This window comes from Parasteatoda tepidariorum, chromosome 3 (assembly GCF_043381705.1).
Source record: "Parasteatoda tepidariorum isolate YZ-2023 chromosome 3, CAS_Ptep_4.0, whole genome shotgun sequence".
In the NCBI taxonomy this organism is placed as follows: Eukaryota; Metazoa; Arthropoda; class Arachnida; order Araneae; family Theridiidae; genus Parasteatoda; species Parasteatoda tepidariorum.
Window position 1 is genome coordinate 18,013,850 of NC_092206.1, and position 20,777 is coordinate 18,034,626.

A 20,777-nucleotide genomic window follows, 5' to 3' on the forward strand; every position below is an offset into this window, starting at 1 on the left:
GGTCCGAAGAGGCTGGGGTTCGATCCTCGACTCCGCTAAGCCCCACAGAGTAGATGGTTCCACAGACGATACCACAGATTTTACGAGCACGTATATCGAATACGTGCCCGTAAAATCTGTGGAATCGAAAGTCCTGCGGTTGCTTCCTGAGCAGTACCATGAGTACAGGGATCTGGAGAAAATTTCCTTCTCCTTCAGATCTATGTCTAAATTGAGGAAGTGTCCTCACAAATGAGATCAAAATTAAGATCGCATGTCCTTGGATCATCCTCAGGGATGTTTCCCAGACCGTCGCCAATCAAGCATATTGTGTAGCTCCAGTGAGACGTAAATAAATTACTACCACTACTACTAACAGACAATAAAAATACTACCATTCCCTCGTTGAATTATTCTGAAGAGTTTGAAATGTGCTCATATCATTTGGAGAAAGAAACTTTCCCAAGATTACGCAGTCATGACAGTATTGCCCTTCCTTAGGTGAGTATCGGCTTGAATCCTGCTATAACCCAAAGTGTGTTTTCATCAAGTCCTTCTCCGGCTTGTGGTATCTGTTCTTCACCTTCACAAGGTCGTATAAATCTTACTTTGTAATGAGCACACAAGTGTTCATTTGTATAGCATGCATATTTTCACCGTTCATTTTGTTCAGTATCTTCAGATCCTTAAAGTGCCGTTTTTTCTTTCTTAGTCAGATATCTTAGTTCCTCAGCGACTCCGACCTGCCTAATGACTAAATTAGTCTATATTAAATTTTAAACTAATCTTTTTTTTTGTTGAGGTAAACCCTAAGATATCTTCGGTAGCTCTAGAACTCACGACGGATATACATAACTCAGTCCTCGTCAAAACTACGTCTACGGATCTGTCAACACATTTGACAATACGAGACCACAATTTCTTACAGGCTAAGGAGAAATTCTTACAAGGGCCTGATCTTTAGAGGCGAATTCTACTGTATTTTGTAATTATGTCTGCACATGCACAACACAACTTGCTTTCAGGAAAAAGGGATAATATGATTGATGCAATACATTCTAATCTAGCAATCCAAATTCAGTTATTCTAAGTCAGTATTCCAAATTCAGTGTAAGTGCCAATATTCTTGTGTATTATTATACACGAGCCTGTGATCCTTCTGTACCTTATCCTGAGACCTTAGTCTGGTGGCCACTCAAATCTGCAAAGTAATTGAAATATACATCTCATATTAAGTCCCGCAGTGGATTGGTCGTAAGGGCACGGTTACCAGTAGAACACCGAAGTAAAGCATCACTGGCTGGGGTCAGTAAGCGGGTAGGGGACCACTTTGATCAACTTGCGTAGAGACAGAGGGTGGGCGGTATCGGCTCTCGTTAAACTGTGCTCGACTTCACCCGCAAGTCGTTGGGCTACCGAAGCAGGGAAGCCATCCCTTCTGCAGGGGTTCAAAATTGAGATAGCATGTTTCCGGATCATCCTCGGGGATGTTTCCCAGAACATCCCCAATAGCCCATTGTGCAGCTCTAGAGCGACGTAACTTAAGTACCTACCTACTTTCGCGTATTACAGCTTTCTCTGAAGCAATTTGAGACGCGAGCTATCCTGATCTCATATCACCTCTGTCAAGTTTACGTCCCGCAGTGAACTGATCGTTAAGACACGGTTCCCGGCAGATCGCCGAAGTCAAGCATCACTGGCTGCAGTCAGTGTGGGTGGGTGACCACTTTCCAGATATACGTTCCAGATATATTTCGATGATGATGATGATGATGGTGGAAAGATTGAGGCGGTACTACTTGGTGCTGTCTCTCCTATTGTGCTATCTGTCCTCTTCTACTTGACGAAGGTTTATAAGCCTATTTCGAACATACAAGCCTGAAAATTTATGTAATTGCAATTGCAATAAATCTTCAAATCGAATACAGTTAATATGTAACAACAATGATGATTATCTTACCATAGTAACTATTAATTAAATAAACTTTTATTTGACCCTTCTGAAAAGTTTAAAGATTCGAAATAAAACTCTTGCTATCTGAAGTCTACTTTGAGTCTTTGGACTAAAAATAAAATTGCAGAGAAACTTTGAAGAGAAGATTTCTCTAGGGAGCATCTGTCAACTATGCGTGACATTTCGAAGTAAACTATTTCAAGATTGGAAAGGATGAAACAAATGTTGGCCAACGCAAATATTTACTCCCATAAAGTTAGGAAACATTGTTTCTGGAACAAAACAGTAAGTTCTATATACAGTTCTTTTCTTTTTTTTTAATACAATGTTCGTTTGTGACTCAAGAAAAGAAATATTAGTTTTCTTTCTTTCATATGTCTATATTTAGTAATACTTACACTTAGTAATATTAAAAGCTGTATTACTATATTGAATTATTTATTTGCTTTTATCGAACATCCAACCTTTAATCAGCTTAGATTGAAAAACTACCGAAAGAAAGTTCCACTACTACTAGTAAGTATATAACAGATGCGTTTGAAAAACTAAGAGGAAAAAACTTGTTTCATGTATTTCAAAATAATATCGCAACTTAAGAGTTGTTATTATTTTTTCTAGAATCTGCCGTAATTTCTGACTCAGGAAAGATCTAATGACGAAATTCTGTATCAATAGGTTTCTCAGCACTTAGAGTTTTGAAAAAACATTGAAAATTTTTTTCGTTATTTTAGTTTGTAATGTTCAGATAAAATACGTTAATAAAATGAGGTAAAAACTTAAATATTAAAATATGTATACGTTTTAATAATTCTCTTCATGTCAAATTTTTGCAATTTTTAAATTTTTAACTTAAAAAATATCTATAAATATTGCATCAGTTGAATTACTGCTCCAATTTTATAATATAAATCTACTACATATGTTATCTATCGCTCAGATACATAATTGTTATTATTTACTGAAAGTAATTTTTTATATTACGACAGTGAAATAATTCGCAGTTTTTCGCAGTATGATTTGAGAAATTGCAAAGCAACAAACTAGTGTTAAAATGTATCAATACTTCAGTATTGTTCAATGAGCTACTTTTCATGAATTAATTTTGTCATTCCAAGCTTTGCTTTAACTGAACTGTCTTGAATTATATTCAAATTGTTCTTCGAACTGCTTGGAATTTACAATCAGTTTTTAAAGTGTAGGACTGGTTATTTAGAAGTTAAGGTTTAATTTGTAAAAAGTGAAAAAATTTACATACAGTTATGTGGAAACTGACATTGGTGTTAGAAGCTATCTAAAAAATGATGTATTGTCTACTGTGTATTTATATTACGCCGATGATATAACTAATGAGGTAAAAACTTATCCGTAGAACTATTAGTTTAGAAGTTAAAAGGGTTTTATTAATAGAATACAATTTTTGAGATAAACTTGTTTGTGTATGAAAACATGGCTAATAAAAACACCAAATTTGGTGGAATTAAATACTTTTGGGGATACCACAGAAAAGAATTATTTACCATTATTACGCATTTTTCTCAAAGCACTATGAAACAAATAATGTTGTTAAATTATGGCAGACAACATTGTTGTTAAATTATGACAGACAACATTGTTGTTAAATTATGGCAGACAACATTGTTGTAAAATGACGGCAGACAACGCTGTTGCTGGCAAATTACGGCAGGAAACGATGTTGCTGTAAAATTACGGCAGACAACATTGTTGTTGTAAAACTACAGCAGAAAACGTTATTGTTGTGAAATTGCAGCATACGACGTTGTTATAAAACTACACCAGAAAACGTTATTGCTGTGAAATACAGCATATGACGTTGTTGTAAAACTACAGGTAAAAAAGTTATTGTTGTGAAATTACAGCATACGACGTTATTATTGTCAAATTACAGCAAACAACGTTGTTGTAAAACTATAGCAGACTACGGTGTTAATGTAAAATTACTACAGACAACGGTGTTATTGCAAAATTACTGTAAACAGAGTTGTTATTGTAAAATTGCAGCAGATAATGTTATTGTAAAATTATAGTAGACAACAGTGTTATTGAGAAATTATTGCAGAAAAAGTAAATTGAAATAAGATGATTATAAATAATATTCTAGTCATCAAACTATTCGAGACAATGCTTCTATTACTATAAATATAGCTTTCTCCAATAATACTTATTTCAAGCTCAAACGGTACTGCATTGACACTATTGCTCTAAGAACTAGATATTCACAAAAGCATTTCTAAATTTAGAGAAAAAGAATAAGAAATAAGAGAACTCCAGACAGAAAAATGAATAATATATTTTTCTTCGCTCCAGTTTCCCGACACTTTACATGATGATGAAGAAAAAAAAATAAGATACGATAGAATTTCGCCAGAGACTTACGCCAAATAATGTTTTTGACATTTTCTGTTATTGCATTTCGTAGTTATATGTTGAAACTTACAAATCGTAACAAATATTTTCTTTGAATATAGCTCAACATTAGAACTCTATTATTTATATTAGATTAAATCTTTATATATGTCTTGGGTTACTTGATCTAAACACTAAACACTTTTCTAGGATGACTGAAAATTTAAACTTTAGAAATGTACTTTTCTAAACTATACATGTCATCCTAAACTGTGTCAGATCATTAAAAATGCCTGAAATTACTATTCATCAATTATATACACGATTTTTTTTTATTTATAGCTGAAAGTATAAACTTAATGAATGTAGTTTTCTATTTATATTCATATGGTTTTCGATCATTAAAAATGCTTAGGATTATTTTTTATCAGCACTATACACTATTTTTTACTGATAGTTAAAAATTTAAATTTCAGGACAATACTTTCTTGATTATATTCATATTAAAAGAATGGTGTTTGATTTTCATAAATGCTTAAGATTACTTTTTATTAGCTTCATACACTATTTTTGATTGACAGCAAAAAGTTTTAATTTAATGAATGCACTTTTCTAATCATATTAATATTGAAAAATGGTGTTAGATGCAGTGAAATGGTGAAAAATGTTCAAAATTATTTTTATCAGCTCTATGCATTATTTTATTGATAGTTAAAAATTCAAATTTCACAATAAGTACTCTTTTTTATTATATTCATATTAAAAGAATTACGTTAGATCTTCAAAAATGCTTAAAATTATGTTTTATTAGCTCTATACTCTATTTTTTATTGATAGCAAAAAGTTTTAATTTAATGAATGTACATTTCTGATCATATTAATATTAAGAAAACGGTGTTAGATCCAAATGCCTAAGATTATTTTTTATCAGCTTTATACCTAATTTTTTATCAATAACTAAAATTTTAAATTTCATGAATGTACTTTTTTGATTATTTTCATTGCATCGGAAAAAATCAGATATTAGAAAAATCGAGGATTACTTCTCCAACATTATGCAATAATTTTCAATTCTTGATTCTCATCTGAAAGTTGAATTTCTTGGCACTTTCGTAATTTGGCGCTTTCATAACTGGGACTTTCATAATTATATTTTATATTTCATAATAATTATAATTATATTATATATTATATAATTATATATTATATTTCATAATTATATTCTAAACTTCGCTAATCTCATCTATTGTCCGTTTTACGCTCATATTGCTACTCCAAGCACTTAATGTTTTTTTTAAAATACAGAAGATTCATTATATAATAATACATAAAATTCATTATATCTGGTATATTATCATGCCTGATACCAAAGACTGCGTGGAAACTTAAGGAAATTAGCGTTTATTACTTTTGGTGTGTTATGAATCTAGCTTCTCAATTAAAAGATAGGTCTAATTTTGAATTTTCAAAATATTATCTTAATTCAGTTATAACTTTCCCCTGTCACACTTGGCAACATTTCTTGGTGTCCAAATGAGTGAAAAAATTATAAAAATCACCTTGTTCCGTAAGCAGACCTTTAAAGCTTATTGAAATTCCTATGATTTATTGAAAACTGATTATTAAAAACAAGTGTAGAAGGTGGATTGAAATACAAAATGCACTTTTTGATATTGCTCCTCCTAGAGGAAAATTCAATTTTGTCTCTTTTAGGATCACATACTGCAAAGAAATCTACAACCATTTGGTTACATTTGTGTGTATATATGTATATATCCCAATACCTTTTTGAATTTCGTACCCATGGCATCTCAGTTTTCATCAATTGATTCAAAACACGTTTCGGGCAAATAGCTGTTTCTTACTCTGTTCCTTATTTGTTGGAAATTGATATCTTGACACAAACCACGGTAAAAAAAAAATTGTNACACTACTTTTTACTGATAGTTAAAAATTTAAATTTCAGGATAATACTTTTTTTATTATATTCATATTAAAAGAATGATGTTAGAAATTCAAAAATTCTTTACGATTACTTTTTATTAGCACTATACACTAATTTTTATTGATAGCAAAAAGTTTTAATTTAATGAATGTAATTTTCTGATCATATTAATATTAAGAAAACTGTGATAGATCTAAATGCCTAAGATTATTTTAATCAGCCTTATACCCAATTTTTTTATTGATAACTAAAAGTTAAAATTTCATGAATGTACTTCTTGGATTATTTTCATAGCATTGAAAAAAAATCGGATATTAAAAAAAAAGTCGAGTATTACTTTTCCAACACTATACACTAGTTTTCAATTCTTGATTCTCAGCTGAAAGTTGAATTTCTTGGCACTTTTATAATTGGTGTTTTCATAATTATATTCATATTATTCCAAACTCTTCAAATCTCATCTAAAGTCCGTTTTACGCTCATATTGCTACACTTAATGTTCATTAAAAATACAGTAGATTTATTATATAATAATGCATTAAATTTATTATATCTGGTATAATATCGTACTTATGATACCAAGACTACGTGGAATCTTAAGAAAACTAGTGTTTATCACTTTTAGTGTGTTATGAATCTAGCTTCTCAGTTAAAAGATAGGTCTAATTTTGAATTTTCAAAATATCATCTTAATTTAGTTATAACTTTCCCCTGTCACACTTGGCAATATTTCTTGGTGCTCAAATGGGTGATAAATTATAAAAATCATCTTTAACCAGACCTTTAAATCTTATTGTAATTCCTATGATTTATTGAAAACTAATTATTAAAAACAAGTGTAGAAGGTGGATTGAAATGTAAAATGCACTTTTCGGTATCTTTCCTCCTGGAGCAGAATTCAATTTTGTCTCTTTCAGGATCACATACTGCAAAGAAATCTACAAACATTTGGTTACATTTGTGTGTATATATATCCCAATACCTTTTTGAATTTCGTACCCAGGGCTTCTCAGTTTTCATCAATTGATTCAAAACACGTTTCGGGCAAATAGCTGTTTCTTACTCTGCTCCTTATTTGTTGAAAATTGATATCTTGACACAAACCACGGTAAAAAATAGTAAAAAGAAATGTTTCCGAAATACATTAAATAAGTGGCAAAGTATAAAAAATGTGTACACATAAGAATTTGCTAATAAATACTTAAACAATACAGAAATTGAATAATCATTTTTCCTTGTCTATTTTCAATTTCCTCCGGCAACTAGACAAGTTTTCATGTATGTTTTTACCCGTATCTTCCTCAATAGTGGTTCGTTAGACTAGGGTTTATTTGTTTCATCTTCACTTTTAAAAGATTAAAACACCCCTAATGAGAATAACTTTATAATTTTCCCTTCGTAAATTATAGAGTTGTCAACTGTTTGTTTTCTCTAGTATTCGCGTCCCTTAGTGGACAGATAGTTAAGAAACGGTTCTCAGTAGAACACCGAAGTCAAGCATCATTGGCCGTGGTCAGTAAGCGGGTGGGTGACCAATTTGATAAGTCTGCGTAAGGACCGAGGGTGCGCGGTATGGGTCATCGTTAAACTGTTCTACCGTAAAGTGCTCAACTTCTCGTGCAGGTAGCCGGCTACCTCATCAGGGGAGCCCCCCGCTCTGCAGAGAATCAAAATTGCGATGTCATGGCTTCAGATCATCCTCTGCGATGTTTCCTAGACCGTCGCCAATAGCCCATTGTGCAGTTCCAGTGTGACGTAAATAAAGTACCTACCTACCTTAGTTTTCACATAATTCGCTTCAATTTCTGTTTTCACGTTTTGACATTTTGTTGGATCTATGCACCCTTAATGTTAAAGATTTCGGGTTGCTACTTTCAGTTGAAATGCTTTATCTCTACATTTATTTTCCTTATATGGTATCAAAATATAGGTATTTCTCAATCTAAATTGGCAACACTATGGTACTCCATAATAATTAATTTTGTTAGGTTTTATTAAGTAATAATTTAAGGAATGTTAAATAATTAATTACACATTATGTATTTATTTAGATACATTTTGTTAGGTAGTTTTAAGTGAAAGTTTATGTAGTGTTGATTAGTTAGATACATGTTAAAAAGAAATATTTTGCAATTTTTTAGAAATAAAAACTTAGAAGTAAATATTTTAACTTATTCCTGATCCTTTTTTTAAAATGGTTCTAGAAATTTTAAACATAAACGCTCTTATGGTGCCGCATACTATCAAACGAATAGGTGACACAGCTTGATTTCTTGAACAAATATATATTTATTATAAAATACTCAAATTATAGATCAAGTGGTGCGTGAGGAAATAGTAGTTCAGCACGTAATGGAGCGATGGGATTAGTTTTCTGTCCTATATCACAATTGAAATAGAAATAACTTTAATGCTTCTGCTGACAAACATTCTGATCTCATACTCATGATAGCTAGTGTGATTTAATGGTTGCCGAACTGATTTGAAATTATTACTTAAATCAGTACATGGAGAATTTTGACAATATCAAGGTCATCTCTTGAAAACAGTTAAAATTGAAATAAAAGTACTTCCGTTCGGGAAAACCCTCGTATTACAGCTAGTATACTCTTATTACGCTATTATTTTATATTTTAAGTTGTTTTGAAAAGTCAAATATTTTCCCCCTCCATTTTGTCGCATAAACACACCTGTATTATTTTTGCGTTTTAATTGGGTACTTGCACTTCAAGAAGACCTCCCATACTCACACATGACCTATGACGTCAGCTCCAGCTAATCTTTATCATCAAAATGGCATATAAAAGTTCAGCTGAATTTCTCTACCTAAGTTAGAATGATAATTAACGATTAGTTAAATAAATACAAAGCCGTATCGCTCATCGAATTGATTATGATATAATTTTTTTCTCTTCTACTTCTGTGTAACCGTGATTTATTTTTGTTTTGTTCCACAATTATGTTCCACTTGCCTTCTTGTCTGTCTTTGTGTTAAATCTCTGCGTAAATATACAGTGGAAGAATTTAAATCTTTGAGAAAGAATCTTTGTGAAACAATTTAGAACGTGTCATTTAACAGAATTGATGCTTGATTGGCTTGGCTTACTCTATATAGAATGAAAAGAACAGTTGCTAACGTAAACTAATGCAACCTTTCAACAACCAATCGGGATCGAGATACCCACACTACGTCACGTGCATGTATCCCATTCACTACTAGCTTTTGTTAATGACATCATTCAACTAAAATTACAAGTTCAAACACGCTTACGTTTCACTAATTTGTTCCTTTACTTTGACATTACCTTTGTGAAGATAACACTCAATGTTTTCAGTTAGAACTTAATGAAAATAGAGAATTAAAAAAATGTGGTTGATGACAGCTCATTTGACAAAATACAATCTTGACAAATTTACAATTTATGCAAAAAAATACCATATTTCTCAGAAATATTTAAAGTTTCATTGTTATTTACTGTTCACGAAATATCAGAATATTTTTTTCTCAGCATTGTTTTTCATAGCTGCGAATTCCGGACGCCTTTACAACAAATATGGATATCGGAAACAGAGAAATCCAATTTTTCAACTTGTCATTTCTGCATACTTTCTTTCACACACGCCTCATGCATTTTAATGATGTTGCACGTAAAAAAATATCAGCACGACAGATATACAAAATATAAGCCCCAGCTCTTCTTTTTCTCGATCTGTGTTTTTCACGTCTTCTTTCATTATTTCCAGACTTTTGAATTTTATCCATATCATCTTCGCCATACAACAGCAGAAATTGTGTTCGATTTCATCTCGTATGGAAGACAATTCCGACAGGACAAAGATTCGATCTTGTACTTTTGGATTTGTTTCTTCAATAATACAAAAACACATTTGAAAGTATTTTATTTTACAACGAATCATTTCAGTTTTTGAATAAAAATGTTAACCAAAAATACATTTGGTTTTACATTTTGATCTTAGACTATATCATTTAAAAACATGTTTTATTATTTAAGGACCTTAAGAATTCCTAATGGTGTTTCAACTTATTTTTCCAGCAGGCACAGTGTTGAAACCACGAAAATTATTATTCATTTCTAAATTTTAAAAAAAAATATAGAAATCCTAAAATAATAGAAAAACGACAAGGTAATAAAATATATACATACATTTATGTATGTAGTTCATTATTCTTTTTCAAAGCGATATCATATATTCATCGTTGCCACTCAAAATAATTTCAAAAATACAAACAAATAATAGATAGCGAAACTCATTATAGGTGGCGCACGCGACTCTCAGCTTATTGTAATTTTTCAGCTGTTAGTTGTAATATTTCTGAAATTGAATTAATAGTACATTCGCAGCAAATTCAACTCGGTTAATATTGAGAATTGAATTTGCGTAATCTTTTTAAATCTTTAGACTTGAGTTAGAATAGTTTTCTAGAATCGAAGAACTTGGATTTGTGTAATCTTATGAATCTTAGGACTTGAATTTACATAAACACGTTGAATCTTAAGACACGAATTAGCAATAACTTATTGAATCTTTGTACTGCAATTAGCATAAACACTAAGTTTTCGAACATAAATCTGATTAATCTTACAAAAATTTACGAATTTAATTTATGTCAAATTTAACTTCTTAAATTTGGATGAAATCTGATCAAATCTTATGCATAATCTTATTGAATTCACAGAATCTTATTATATTCGGAATTGTGAAAATGCATAACAATCTTATAAATTCTTATGCATAATCTTTATGAATTGGAATAATTGTAATAATTTTTAAGACTTTATTTTGCTTTGAATATTGACAGATCTTCGAACTAGATTTTGTATATTATTATAATATTTAGGATTAGAATTTGCATAATTATATTAGTTCTAGAACTCTTGTATTGGCTTCGTCTAAAAGTCATTTCGTTTTTTTTTATGAAAATAAAAAAATTTGTTGTTTTTTTTTTCTTTTTTTGTAGTGAATAAATTTTATTGAATTATATTTTTTTCATTTTTGTCCAATACCTTTTGCCATCTTTTTGGCAATAGCATGATTTAACGCACATAAAATATTTGTACTTTGAAGGCAAAAAACTTGATTCGGAGAATTTTTTACCTCCTTGAGTGAAATAAAGATTTAATTGTCAAAATAATTTTGTAGAGACCAGAACATTGCTGTAGACAACTCATTTCTCGTCTACATTGGTGTTTGAGCTTCAAAATTTTCTTGATGTTTGATCTGGAAAATCACAGACGCAAGCAGGATGGCGCATATTTCTTTCTCGATAAACCACACCTTCGATAATATTAATATCTGAGCACAATCCCATGTTGTTATTCACCGCTTTTCCACAATTAATACCTTTATGCGTCTTCAATAGATTAAGCTGGCATAGCGCATCTACGTATATCTTAATCGACATTTCGCCGACTCGAAATTTTACGAACAAGTTTTGCCACTAACGTGCTGCCTATATATCTTTTCCATACATATTTTTTTCCTTGCATGAACAGCATTTTTACCTTTTCGATAGCAAAAAAAAAATTCTGGATAAATTCTGCTTTTCACTTTACTTAATTGAATGGGCAAAAACTGCAGCGTAGAAGCAATCGAAATTTTTCACAAGCAAGCCTTGCTATATCAACAGATAAAATATGCAATGATTATGCAGTTCAAGTATGAAAATAACTGTGGAAAATTGTAATTAGGTCCTCTGTTAGGAAAAAAAAACGTAATTACTTTCCGAACGACCAATAGTTTCATCTAAACTACTTAACCACATAAGATACATTCCAATTCATGACTTAACAATTATATATTAAAATAAGAAATAACCTGGATATTGATTAGACACCAAAAAAGTTGAAATGTATGTGTATAACTATGAAATGCATATGTTACTTGGTGGTTGATTTTCACAGGTGAATATTGACAATCACATAGTCGCTTTAGTAAATGACCGAAATATATATTTGGTCTAGTTAAGTGCCACTGCCCGGTATGCCCTACACTGATGTTTTCTTAAGGTTCAGTGCCACTGCCCGGTATACATTCGTCCGTTACTCCGAACACTAATGTTTCTCCTAATCTATCTTCAGCTGATATTAAAATATCGAATAAATATAAGAATATCAACAAATAAATTAATATCAAATCGGATATAACAAACATTTCGGACATTCACCAAAAGTGACTATGTGATTGTTGACCTGCACCGGTGAATGTCGACATTCCCTTGATTTCGGTCATTTACGGTAGCATATACATACACAAAACTTTGAGTTTTAAATTTAAAAAAAATTATTATTACTTTTTTCACAAATTTTAAGACGTCAGTTTTATCTCCAAAAAAATTCACAAATATAACACAAATGTTTAATACTTCGCATAACTTTACATTTACTAAGATTCAAAAACTCTTATTTCTCAGCTTTTAGCATCTCTTTTGAATGCGTGTCCCCCACTCAAGACACCTTTTTCGCATTCCGCTCACCATTCTCAAGAATCCTTCCCTTAATCTTCAAAATGGACGTCAGTTTTGCATCTCAAGAGTGCGATGAATGCGGTGATAAAGAAGTGAAGGCGGAAAACTTTCTTGCGGTTGGCAGTTACGAAGTGGTGACACATTGAGTGGTTTCTCATGTTTCCTTCTGCCTTCTTTTTTTTACGATGCACCAACAAAATATGAAAGATAACTTACCCCGTCGAGACAATTTTTCCTTGATGCATTATCCCGCTTATAATATCAGGCAGTATAAGCGTCTCGACATCATGGAAAAAGGCTTTTCGGTGGCATTAACAGCTTTCACTAGACTTATAGGAAAATGCTTGGGAAGTGAAGAGATTATTATGGAGAAATTGTTATCTATAACTTCATCTTAAATCTTCTACTTCTGGAATAATTTCTCCCTACTGATAAGTCTTAAGTTAATAATAAGTAGAATGATGTACTAACGATCGTATGTTTCTTTAAAGTTAACATTAAGCATTAAGCAAGTTAATATTAACTAAGTAAATTTAACTAAATAAACACTATTTAATGTCTCTAGAAAGTTGAAAGAAATATTAATTCTTTTAAACCTGTAAGAAAATTTATGGGAAGTGAAGAGATTATTATGGAGAAATTGTCATCTATATCGTCATCCTAAATCTTCTACTTCTTGCCTTTCTACTGATATAAATGTCTTGTTTTAGGTTAATAATAAGTAGGATGATGAAATAGCGACTGTATATATATATATATTTTTTTTTATAGTTAATGTTTAAGTTTACACTAATACCAACATTTAACAATACAATACAACACCGGTCGTTTGATTGGTTATGATATGTTTAGAGTTAATATTTAGCTAATGTTTCTAGAAAAAAAATTTTACTTTTTCAAGACTTAAAGGAAAAGGAAAATATCGGAATAGTGAAAAACATTATTATTAAGAAATTGTTATCTATAACTTCGTCTTAAATAATCTTATTCTAAAATAATTTCTTTCAAGATTTCTACTGATATAAATGTCGTGTTTTAAGTTCATAACTAAGATGATGTATTATTGATTGTATATTTCTTTATAGTTAGAATTAACTGAGCAATATTAACTAAGTTAATATTATTTAGGAAATGTTTTTAGAAATTCAGAGAAATATGACTTTTTTTAGACTTATAGGAAAATTCTTTGAAGATCCAGAATAATTTTCCTCGAGATTTCTAATGTCGTGTTTTAAGTTAAGAATAAGTAAGATGAAATATACAGTCGATAACATTAACTAAGTTAACATTATTTAGTTAATGTTTCCAGAAAGTGAAAAAAAAATTACTTTTTCTTGACTTGTAGGAAAGTGCTCGGAAAGTGATGAGATTAAGAGGGAGAAATCGTTATATCTTCTCTTCCTCTTCATCTTAAATCTTGTATTTCTAGAATAATATCTTTCAAGATTTTTACTGTTAGAAATGCCGTGCATTAAACTACTACGAAGTAGGATGATGTAAAAGTGACTGTAAATTTCTTTATAGTTAAGGCGAAACATAGACTAAGTTAATATTGTTTTGTTAGTGTTTTTAGAAAATCAAAAAAATATATATATAACTTTTTCTAGACTTGCAAAATTATTCTAAAGGTACCCAACTAAGCTGTTTTTGACTAAAAATTTAATTCTCTGTTTCTATATAAAATAAAATTAAGAAATTTTCTTTTTCTAAAACCTTTTGAGTTTTGCTTGTACATGAAATCGAAAAGAAGTTATATGTTTGTTTAAAAAAAGAACTCATTTATCTTTGTTATGAGATTGATAATTGTACTTTTTTTGATCTTTTCCTCAAAAATAATTTTTTGGTTGTTTTCCTTCATTTTAAATGTAATATCACAAAATATTTTATATAAATTTTATGTATTATATATATATTGTAAAAATTTTGTTGCGCATGCGAACTTTCAGAAGAAAAAAAATTAGTCGTCAATATTACGAATTCAAAATAATTGTCTTCAAATAATAATTTACGTTTTTTTTTATTTCTAAGATAATGTTCTAATTTTCAAAGACAGAACTTCGAATCCTAACGTTCACTGTATTCTTTTTTATTGTTTTTTTAATACCTGTGAAGTTCTTTTGAAGAGAGGAAATTAATGATAATTTTTGAACCATTTGAATAATATCGAAATAAACAGTAGTTAAATTTAACGAACTAAATAATGTTAAATTTCACATTAAAAAAAGTAAAGGTATAAATGAAATATAAGTAGTAAGTTTACGTAAAGGTAACACGAGTAAATGTGAGATTAATTAGGTAAAAAATGCGTAGTTATATAAAGATAAGTTTGCTGTCAATTATGCTACATTTTGCACCAGTTCCGAGCAACATTTCCAATTTCTGTTAGTTCAGTCATTACGCTTCCCATAAAGAATCATTCATACTAAACAGTACTGTTATTATCCCAACTGTCAAATTCATCAATGAATTCCTAGATTCCAATGCCTCGCACCCATTATTTAACACAACTCATTTGCTAACAAAGACTGCATGGGTACCTATACAATAATTTCATTTTCAAACTGTGCCTTTGCTTTCACGAGGCAGATGAATGCAGGGCCATTAACCTAAAAGATCAAAGGGTAAAGTAATCAACAACTTCCAGAGTCTGTTGATATCTCGCATCGGTGTTCGTAATGACATTATAGCTTTCACTGTCTCTTAATAGACGACAGTAAACTATTTAGATGGCACATTGAGTAAATCATCCAATTTAGATGGCATGGATCTATGCGTATGGATATTATGAATTAAAGAGATAGTTTCTGTGGCTTAACAAGAGGGAGTCATCAGTTACCCGAAACTAAACTAATTTTTCCAACACGAGTAACTTCATTTCTATAAAATAGAAGAGTTGGAATGATAAATTTCAAGTCCATTTTTTTTTCAATTTTTATGAAATTTAAATGAAATGGTGCAAATTATGACACACTAGGGGGTTGATCCTGATCGCTGCGGCACACCAACACCAATGATTGCTTCTCAATAATTGTTGCTTCATAGGTTAAAACAGTTTTTTCTACGAAATTATGTACTTCAAATGTCTGTACTAGAAAGACGCTTGTGGCCCCACTTCCCACTTCTGTCCTATTTGGACTTTGCGCCAGTAAGCCCTACATTCAATCAATCAATCAATCAACCACTTTCCACTTCCAAATATTCCCCCATGATTCCATTAAGATCTATTCTAATTAATCATTTATTAAAATAATATTTAAAATTATAGTTTTATTTTTATAACAAATTTTGTGAGTTTTTGCATCAATTTCTAAGATAATAAATTTAAATGAAAAGGCACAAATTATGACACACTAGGGTCACGACATTGTTTATGAAGATAATTTAGTTTTAAATCATTTAACGAATCTTGTTTAAATGTAATTTTATATTAATGTAATTTGCATAAAATATAATAATTGTTAAGCGATAAGTAAGATTAGACACAAATTTAAATAACTTTATCTTAAAATGTAGCTTAGAATTACGCTATAATAAAAAAAAGAAATAATTCTCTTTGTTTTAAACTCTTAATTTAGGAAAAAATCTGAATCAAAAATTTAATAATAGCAATACTGGTAAATTCCTTTAAATTAGAAATACAGGGTGTTTATAAAGTCCCGGACCCATTTTGATGTTTAATAATTCATAAAATTATAAAGATAGATTAAAATTAATAACATAAATGGTTAAATAGAGTCAAAAAGTGTCATGACCCTTGTCAATGAACTTCCACGGGTGCCCCCTTCGTCGCACGGAGAATATCAAGTCGTTCTCTGATTCAGATCAAAATTACGATCTNACTATGTGCCAAATTTGAAGTTTGTAGCTAGTCGGGAAGTTAGTTTAAAATCGATTACAAAATTCCACCCGGACAGGCATACACGAAGGCAAGTTTATATAAACGGGGTAATAAAATAGAAAAATAGAAGAGTTGGAATAATAAATTTCCTATCCATTTTTTTTTTTTTTTTTTTTTTTTTTTTTTTTTTTTTTTTNTTTTTTTTTTTTTTTTTGGTTTCAATTTCTATGACATTAAATTTAAATGTAATGGTGCAAATTATGACACACTAGGAGGGGGGCTGATCCTGATTGCTGCCGCACACCAACCCCAATGATTGCTTCTCAATAATTGTTCCTTCTTGGCTTGAAACAGTTTTTTCTACGAAATTATGTACTTAAAATGTCTGTACCAGAAAGACGCTTGTGACCCTACTTCCAAATATTTCCCACGTGATTCTATTAAGATAAATTCTAAGTAATCATTTTTTAAAATAATATTTAAAATTAAAGTTTTATTGTTATGACAAATTTTGTGAGTTTTTGTAACAATTTCTACGATATTAAATTTCAATGAAAAGGCACAAATTATGACACACTAGGGGGGGGGGCAAGCCTCTATAGTCATGACATTGTGCATGAAGATAATAATTTAATTTTAAATCATTTAACAAATCTTCTATAAATGTAATTTTATATTAATGTAATTTGCACAAAATATAATAATTGTTAAACGATGAATAATATTCGACACAAATTTAAATAACTTTATCTTTAAATGTAGCGTAGAATTACGCTATAATAAAAAAAGAAAAAATTTCTTAGTTTTAAACTCTTAATTTAGAAAAAATTCAAAATCCAAAATGTAATAATAGCAATACTGCTAAATGCCTTCAAATTAAGGCTCCTATACTATCAATATCTAATTCAGGGGCTCTACTTCAAATTAGAAATACATAAAGATTTATAGGAAACCAATGTCCTTAATTACTATTAATTTTATGCTGATTACAACCGAAATAATATGGAAATCAATGTAGGAAAATTGGATCCTACCATGTGATTCTACAGCCAATAAACTTTCCCCGATAGCAATGGAAAACTATGTTAGACCATTCAGCTTTTGTGTTATACAGAGATAAAGAATCAAACCACATTTAATTTTTATGCAGAGCCTTCTTTTGCGTCTAAACATAGAAATAAAGAGGGAAGAACAGATATGCTGCCAATCAAGTGAAAAATTTTAAATTTAAATTATTTAGTGAAAAACAAGCGTAAAGGCATTCACTTCAATTTTGTTGATAAGAATTTTTAACATCCGCTTCCTATAATTCGATAGTTGTTAGTGACCAACTCTATGGTGTTATTTCGTTATTTTTAGTTAGTTCAGAGTAATTTTATATAAAAGAGAAATATCGATATATGTTTTAACAAATGCATATATTACTACATATTAAAAACTTCTTTCGCTTCTAAAATATTTAATTAGGAAGTAACAGTCTACATGTTTCAAGCACTCAAAAGCAGGCTCTCATTTTCAAGACTTGCCAGACGTAAATGAGAACAAAACAAAAGTGATTGAAATATAAAATATAAAATTGCCAATGAAAAATGAAAAAAATAACGGAGAGAAACTAAACTAGAAAAACCACAGAATCCATGAATCCGGACACAGAGGACAAATCCGGAAACAGAAAAAAATGAAAAACATAACAAGAAAAATCCCAGTGGCAAATCGGAATGAAATGCATTTCCACGTGCTATGGAAAGTTTTATTTTTTATATTTTTCCTCTCGGCTACTCTGATTTTTTTTTTTTTTTTTTTAGTTTTGTTTCTCTACTTTGTTTTTCCATTTTTCGTTGGCAACTTTGCGTTTTACATTTCAAATCACTTTCGTTTCTTCTTTACTTCTGACAATCCTTGAAAATGGGAGCCTGTTTTCGAGCGCTTGAAACAAGTCTGCTGATATTTCCCCTTTACACATTTTTGAAGCGAATGAAATTTTCAATCTTAATATTTTGCAGTTTCAGTTGATAATATCTTACATTTTCAATTTCTTGTCATTATTTATTTATTTGTTCGTATTACTGCTTTCAATAAATTGAAAGGGCCGGGATAGCCTAGACGGTAGGGCGCTGGGCCCATGTAAGGGGCCGGGATAGAATAGACGGTAGGGTGCTGGGCCCATGTCCGAGAGTTCGTGGGTTCGAACCCTGCCTCCGAATACTCCCCGTGTAGTAAAGTGACTGATGCACGTTAAATCTGTCGAGTCGCGAAAGTCCTCCATGTTCCCATAACAAATCAATACCTCTGGGTTCTGGATTGGAGATCGATCATTCTCTAAATCAGGTCAAAATTACAATCTGTAGATGAATGAATGGATGTATGAATGGGTCCGCCCTATGAACGGGTGTGACGTATGGGTGTATCATAAGTCGAATTCTTGGCTATAGATGGCGCCATTGGAAAGCAAGAACAATCGCACTCTTCTGCCTAAACAGGCATACGAAAGAGAGAAAAAATAAATTCAAAATTATAAGTTTGCAGCTCAAATGCTTCAGAAATGCCTCGGAATTTCGGTCTATAAGTGACCATATTGCTTAAAAATGTACTAGAATGCTATGCTTTTTTTTCTAAAGGAAGTAAAATGAGCATGGATCACATAGCGAACGTAAAGAAATTGCGAGAGCTGTTTTGAAGCATGGCGAGCAATAATAAGCAAGGTATAGTTGACCTCAAGTTAAAATTAAAATTTTTATCACCAATTAAAGAAAATAATTTTACATAATAAAGGAAAATTTCTCTAACATTTATGTATTACTCTTTTAAAATGATATCTATATTAAACAACTAACATATACACATTATTAAAATATTTTTACCAATACTAAATCTCTGATATTCCACTAACAGTTAGTCATAAATGAAACAAAACTTCTGTGCATACAGATATATCCTTTCACGATTCATTGTCCAACATAATAAAATGTTATGTTACGGGGTGCCCCAGTCTATGTGTACATTATAAATGTGTATTCCAAATCGAATTCAATGGAACTCCATTCTATCCATCCCCCAAAACGTCCCACTCATCTTTATTCACCGTTCTGAATCCTTGTTCAATAGGATTCAGACCTGTATACCAACAAGTCCCCGACAGAACAATGTCCAATCATTGTTGTATTTATTTCATTAGGCAGATCCCACGGTCCGACACCAATGTATACTTGATTATATTGCCCACACATTTTTCATGTAACTCACCATTTGCTTTCCATACGAAATTTAACCCTAGGGTATATAGGGAGGGACCGTGCCACCTCTTTCATTAAGAGCATTCTGCAAAATACGTTGGGTCACTATTATTCAAATAAGCAATTTTATTATTTACGTATAGTTGGCTAGGAAAATTTATTAAAAATATGATTTTAAAGGAAGTTTTGCTTTAATTTATTACATCATTAACCAACTAAATAGCAACTTTGAAAATTAAAGGAGAGTCTAATTGCTTTAAATTTAAAATCTGGTAACCAGAGCTAGAGTAATCATTATCATCGTCCTGGAACTATAGCCCTTGAAGAGCATTGTCTCCATTAAAATTTTGAATTATTTTTTGTTGGCTGCCTCTTTCTTGTAATTAATAATTTTGAGTAATTTCAGGTCCTCAACAATTTGTTTTCCAACCTGTTTTTTCTCTTGATTTTGACTCTTGGTTTTCCGTCTAATAATCTTTCGACATTTCTTTTTTATTCTTAAGACATATTCCATCTAGTTCTTTCTTTTGATTTTGACTCTTGGGTTTCCGTTTAATAATCTTTTGACATTTCTTTTTCATTCTTGAGATATGTTCCATATAGTTTTCCATCTAGTTCTTTCTCTTGATTTTGACTCTTGGATTTCCGTCTAATAATCTTTTGACATTTCTTTTTCATTTTTAAGACATATTCCATCTAGTTTTCCATCCAGTTCTTTCTCTTGATTTTGACTCTTGGGTTTCCGTCTAATAATCTTTTGATATTTCTTTTTATTCTTAAGACACATTCCATCTAGTTTTCCAGCTAGTTCTTTCTCTTGATTTTGACTCTTGGTTTTCCGTCTAATAATCTGACATTTCTTTTTTATTCTTAAGACATATTCCATCTAGTTTTCCATCTAGTTCTTTCTCTTGATTTTGACTCTTGGGTTCCCGTTTAATAATCTTTTGACATTTCTTTTTCATTCTTAAGCCATA

At 30.7% G+C, this 20,777-nt stretch overlaps 1 protein-coding gene across 1 annotated transcript in view; it reads left to right on the forward strand.

Annotated features, from left to right (window-relative positions):
- Positions 1-1,818: 1,818 nt before the first annotated feature.
- LOC107457357 (tyrosine-protein kinase RYK) overlaps positions 1,819-20,777 on the forward strand; it is a 258,687-nt gene continuing 239,728 nt past the window's right edge. Inside the window, exon 1 of the mRNA XM_043046508.2 lies at positions 1,819-2,218. The gene's annotated coding sequence lies outside the window, so the exon portion shown is untranslated. The remainder of the gene's footprint in view (positions 2,219-20,777) is intronic.